Genomic DNA, 6551 nt, shown 5'->3' on the forward strand with positions numbered 1-6551 from the left:
TATGGTGTCAGTTGATTTTTTAAATTTCAATTAAGGTTTTATTAAAGTTGTTTCTGAAGATTATATTTCATCCTCAGTCTTCCTTATCTGATTTTGCTTTAGCGTTTAAGAACCTTTCTTCACTTATTAAATCCTTTGCCATGAAAGAGCACCACATAACTTATATCAGTATCAAACTGAATAATTCCTTTATGGAAGTGAGGAAAATCCACAAAAGATTCATAAAATCCAAGCACTAAAGCACCAAGACCCCTCTTCAAATGAGCCGAAGCTTCCTTACACATGTCATCTGCAAGCCAATGATGTCTTTTTACTTTACCATCAAGATGAAAATAATTAAGAACACTGAAACAATTTTCTTATTTCTCCAGTCTAAAAATGTAGATTTCCTCGTTATGGTTAAAACAGACACACACGAAAAACAGAAGCTGAAAGGAAAATAAGTTCACTGTGATTGATTAGCTTACAATTTTTTTTTATGGTCAAGCACCGCTTAACCAGTCTTTCCCTTCCCCTAGACTTTAGGCAACTATAAAAACATACAAAAAACAATGTGTATAATAAAAGGCGATAAAAACAAATATTTGAAGGCCTACTGTAATAGGTAACTTGCACATTTCATTTAATCCTCGCAATATTTTGAAATTATAACCATCTTACAAACATGAAAGCAGGCTCAGAAGAGTGAAGTGACTAGGCTGGGAATTATGTTCAGGGTGATGCCTACTAAGCGTATGCTCTATTATGCTGCGCTGGCTCCTGAAAGCCCTTCAACTTTTTGAGATTCTCACTGTTATAGCGCCGTCTTCTATATTTATACTTTTAAGTCTGCAAAACTACTGAATAATAGAAGAATCTAAAATTATTCTCAGTCTACTTGTTAAAACAGGAGGTTGCAAGGAATATTTAAAAACTCTTCAAGTAATCAGAACATTCCACAGCTAAAATTATGGTTATTCTAATTTACTGGTAATGATAGCTAGTGATCCAAGAATACACAGGAAATCATAATTGGCTCATTTTCTTTTCGTCACTATTTGTCAGTCTCAAAGGAATGAAGGCCAAAAAAGACAAATTCTTTTTTTTTTTTATAAATGATACTTAGAGACTGAGTATTTATTTATTAGAAGATGTTGGGGGTAGGAGTTTATTAATTAATTTATTTATTTTTGCTGTGTTGGGTCTTCGTTTCTCTGCGAGGGCTTTCTCTAGTTGCAGCAAGCGGGGGCCACTCTTCATCGCGGTGCGTGGGCCTCTCACTATCGCAGCCTCTCTTGTTGCGGAGCACAGGCTCCAGACGCGCAGGCTCAGTAGTTGTGGCTCACGGGCCTAGTTGCTCCACAGCATGTGGGATCCTCCCAGACCAGGGCTCGAACCTGTGTCCCCTGCATTAGCAGGCGGATTCTCAACCGCTGCGCCACCAGGGAAGCCCCAAGACAAATTCTTATTGTGAAATCTGACTGCTCATTATATTTACAGTGTGAACTTAGTGGAATGTCAAAAGAGGTTCTGGTTTTAAAATCTCACCATCAGTCTTTTGCTTGCATCTTAGAAGCATGTTATTTGTTTTTTTTAAGTGTCTAAACCTGGTGGAGGTGGTAGGACCCATTGGGGGATGGCTTTGCTGATACATGTTTGTGTAGTATGCTAGAACTATCTATGACATCTAAGAGGGTAACTTTCACCATCCCACAGAATGGGGTCATAGAGTTCTGGTAGAAATGGATTTATTTTATGGGTAAGTAACTTAAACCTAAACCTGGGCAATCTGGACACCTAACAACATTTAATTGTCTGCTGGGGAAATATTTGCATGTTTTTTATAGAACTGTTGAATCTTAAATGACTGAAGTTAATAGACAGTTGTTTCTTACTTAAGTTCTCACTGAAATTGAGTTTACTAGTTTTAGAGTTTTTTTTTTCTTCTTTGAGTCCAGTCCTAAAAAGACTGTTTTCATACTTCAGAAGAAGCTGAAAGGGTGAGATTAGATCATCATTAAGGCTGCTTCTAACATTAAAATATCCATATGACCTCCTTTCTAACGTCCAATCGATTGATATATAATTCACTCACTAACTCATTTATTGAATAAATTTTTTACAGAACACTATCTATAAGCAAGACTGAAATAAAAAATATACACATAGGCTCATTAACTCTAGGAGGTCAATACATAAAAGGGGAGCTAGATCTTTACACATGTGACATAAGACAGACACAAAAACTGGGAAATAAAGCTTGTCAATGTAAGAGAGGTAGTGAATTGTGAGTACCCCACCCCACCCCCCAAAACACCCCGAAACCCAGCATAACTAATGAGGAATCATGGGAACCTAACGTTTTTTTGTCCTGACCACCTCCCCACATAATCTAATAAAGGATCATAAGGTTAATCTGACAAAGTAGCAGAGGATTTAAGGGCTGCTGGAAAGAGAAGTTGTGGGTAAATTACCTATATAGACCAATTTAGGTCATTAGCTGTTGGTGATGCCTCAATTTCCCTGAAATGATTATATACCTAGGAAGGCTGAAAATAATTTGAAGATAATTCAACAAAGAAAGCACAAGGTTTCTTGGCCATACTTGCTTGAAAGGGACCTGATATCTTGATTTCTTGCTAGTCCCTGCCTTCCAAGCCTTGCCTTGTAGATGGGATTTGAAAAGGGAAAATGAGTGTGAATATGAAGTCTATCTGGCAGGAACTACAAGGACAAAAGAAAAATAAAATAAAAATGGGAAGTCTGAAAATCTATGTGCATAAAAATCAACCCAAATGATTTAAATGCATACAACTATAAAGCTTTATCATTTAAGTACCCAAATGTTAAACCAATCCCTGCCATCTCCTTTTCCCACGAATACAAGATTCTATACAATTCCTATTATAGGGGTCATTAGTAATGAACATTTAGTTAAAAATAAACATATACTCATTTCCACCTTTAAGAAAGATTTTGGGTTGAAAGTCATCAGAGTACCAATTTAAAACTAATTTTCTTAAACATATTTTGATAAGACCACAGGAACACTTGTCACATTGTTCAAATGCCCAATGGCAAGACTTCTGATGAGACCAAACAGGTCACATGAAATCAACAGAGTATCTTAGAAATAAAGCCAATATGACTAAATCCAAGACAGATCACATGAAGTACCTCATGTACAATACGAACCTAGTTTAATATATAAAGGAATCACAGGTGACTACACTCTGGGAGAACATTCAGTTCCTCTGGGCCCGTTCATAGTCTTCTCTGAGACCCTACCACCACTTCCACCTGGGCGAGTCTAATGGCGCAGCCATGAAGCTTGTCGCCATCCTGCCTTACTGATGCCACAGTGCCAGGCTGTACCCCAATACCAGCTGGCACATGACAGATGGGTTCATGCTCATGAGGGTCATATTTGTCACCAATGGGTGTCAGCTTCTCCAGGCCATGTTTGGCAAACACACTTGTCAGCTTTGTTTCTAAAAATGACAAGCCTCGGAAGATCTTCTCCAGAGTGAGCTTCTGGTCCTCAGGCTCTGTTTCTTCAGAAATACACTCTGTAGTCTTCTCCAAAATGTCTGCCACCTCCACCAAATCCTTACAGAAACTCTGAATTCCAAATATCTTGGCATCTTCTACACATCTCTGGGTTTGCCTTCTTATATTTTCACCATCAGTTACAGCTCTCTGGTATCTCACTGTGAAACCCTGTACTTCCTTCTCCAGTCTAACAGCTTTTAGCTTTCAGGCTCGTTCTGCAAGAGAGGGCCCAAATTCATCAGGAGGGTCCTCAGAATTGCAGTCTTCACCCGCGGTCCTCTGGGTGACAGTGCTGAAAGGATGCAGCCATCCCCTGCCATCTGACGTGGCACTCGAGGCCAGGAGAGGCTGCATCCACCGCTGGGCAGCCCACGGGGACCTGGTGGCCGTGTTCCCCAACTCGGCTGACCTGTCAGTTGATTATTAAAAGCCAACTTGTCAGAAAAATCTGTACTTGTATCAAGATTACATCCTTGAACCCGAAGAAATACAAACAATAAGTATATTGCTGATAAGGCCACCTGAAGTAGTAGTGGTCAAACTGAATCCTTAACTGATAATGCACTGGCACTGTAGAATCTAGAGAGCAAAGGAATCCTGGTAAATGACTACGTAAACTAAAAGACTTCTCTTCAGCCCGCGTGTTGTTTGCTTCTGTTTGGATGATTTAAGAGTGACATGGTTTCCCTCTGGCCATCGTCTTTATTTTCTTCGGCTCTTTAATCATTATGTGTGCCGTGCACCGCCTAGGACCCTGACGTCATTAAGTGCCTTATAAGCAACTAGTTCCGAATGACCTGCTTGCCAGTGCAAACATGTCTGACAGGTTTAGTGACCACCCAACTCGCATATAAGGGGCTGAACCAGCCAGCCACAGGCTCTTCTCCACTGGTACACACACAACCAGGTCCAGGGTTATTTCGGAATTGAAATCCTGACTTGGGCGGCAAGGCTATCTTCCAAACTCCCCTGACAAATGCCGTCAGTCAATTCTATGCCTTCTTCCCTTCTTGCAGAGATGTTTATTGGGGTCTACAGCTGGGATCATAGAAATGAGTAAGACTCATTCTCTTTCTTGAGGAACTTCTAGTCTGCAGGGAGACAGGTCTATTGCTATATTTACGACATACCCTAAAAGTACTTAGATGTGGACCACAGCCTTCAGGATCACAAAAGAGGGGAGCTCTTGAGGATAGAGACTATTTTCTCTGTTACAAATATTTTCTTAATGAGTACCCTAGTGTTTACCTCCCTTTCTTGGACATAGTCCTAACTCAGGATACTTCTAAATAAAACTAAAAATTATTTTCTACTGATAAGGACCTACTGTGTAGCACAGGGAACTCTACTCAATACTCTGTAATGGCCTATATGGGAAAAGAATCTTAAAAAAGAGTGGATATATGTATATGTACAACTGATCCACTTTGCTGTACACCTGAAACTAACACAACATTGTAAATCAACTATACTCCAAAAAATTTTTTTTCAATTAATTTATAGCTCTATGTGCTATATAACTTTAATATGACTAAAATTTTCCCTACTTTCCATTTGGAAATTGTTGTAATGTAGAAAAAATTTGAAAGAGTTCTATAATGAACCCTGTAAATGCTTCATCGAGATTCACCCATTGTGAACATTTCCCCCATGTTTGTTTTATCTTCTCTCAGTCTCTCAAAATATATATTTGCTAAACTGCTTGAAAATAAGTTGCAGTTATCATGGTACTTCTTCCCTAAATAATTCAACCAATGTTGCCTGAGAATTGGGACATTTTCCTACAAAAACCCTATATGATTATCACACCTAAGAAATTTAACAATGCCGTAATATAATTTAATGTACAATACACATTCAATTTTACCCAGTTGCCTCAAATATATATTTTATAGCTTTAAATATATATATATTTTATAGCTTTTAAAAAATATCTAAGATATAATCAAGGCTTATGCACTGCCGTTGGTTTTTATCTTCTCAGTCTCTAATCTAGAGCCATCCTCCCGCCTTTTGTTGTTTTTCACGCTATTGAATTTTTGACAAGTTCAGGTCACTTGTAGAATATCCCACAGCTTCGATTTATCTGAGGTTCTTCATTATTTGATTCTAGTTTAAAAATGTTGGCAAGAACGCTACAGGTCGTTTGCGTAGTTCTTATTTCATTATATTAGCAGGTATGCAGTGGGAATACGATTTAAATTTTAAACTCATACATTTAAAACAAACCAAAAACAGGAAAACAGTTGATTTCTTTTCTGATTGATGAGAAGATCCTGTGATTTAAGGCCTTACAATTAAAAGTGTGGTCAGCAGGCTTTCTTAGAAATTAGAAGCCCCAGGCCCCTCCCCAGATCTATTGAATCAAAATTTGCATTTTAACAAGATCCCCAGGTGATTCATATGCACGTTAAAGTTGGAGAAGGACCAATTTAAGATATTAACTAGAGGGCGGGCATCTGGCATACTGGCTTTATCCAAAGCAAAGGTTTATTTGTTGCAGGCACTCTTAGGACATAATATCCATTTCTTCTTTTTTCTGACTAACAGGAAGAAATTGTACCTAGCTAAAAAGCTACATTTTTAATCTGTCTTGAAGTTAGAAGTTGCCATGTGACACAGTTCTGGCCAATGAGAGGGAAATGATATTCCCGGCGGGGGTGGGGGGTGGGGGGGAAGGTTTTAGAAAACAGCTTGGATTCACCTGGCACGCACATTTCGTCCTTCCCCTTCTTTCTTCCCGGTTCGGGGATAGGAAAGTAGAGGTGGAGATGCTATTGGTGACCCTGAAACTTCAAACCGCAGGCTAAGGATGACTGCGTGGCAAGAGCCTTGAGGAGCCCTGGTCTGCCTACCTCCGTACGTCTTTCATGCAGGTAAAATGAAGCCTCTGGTTTAAGTCACTGTTTAATTGAATTTCCTGTTAATCATAGTCAAACTGAATCCCTAACTGATAATGCTGTTTGAAGAATTTCCTTTTTTTATAAATTTATTTATTTTTGGCCGCGTTGGGTCTTTGC

At 38.9% G+C, this 6551-nt stretch overlaps 1 pseudogene; it reads right to left on the reverse strand.

Annotated features, from left to right (window-relative positions):
• Nucleotides 1-3173: 3173 nt before the first annotated feature.
• LOC101281470 (grpE protein homolog 2, mitochondrial-like) lies at nucleotides 3174-3951 on the reverse strand (annotated as a pseudogene).
• Between the last annotated feature and the right edge of the window lie 2600 nt (nucleotides 3952-6551).

Source organism: Orcinus orca, chromosome 6 (assembly GCF_937001465.1).
Source record: "Orcinus orca chromosome 6, mOrcOrc1.1, whole genome shotgun sequence".
NCBI lineage: Eukaryota > Metazoa > Chordata > Mammalia > Artiodactyla > Delphinidae > Orcinus > Orcinus orca.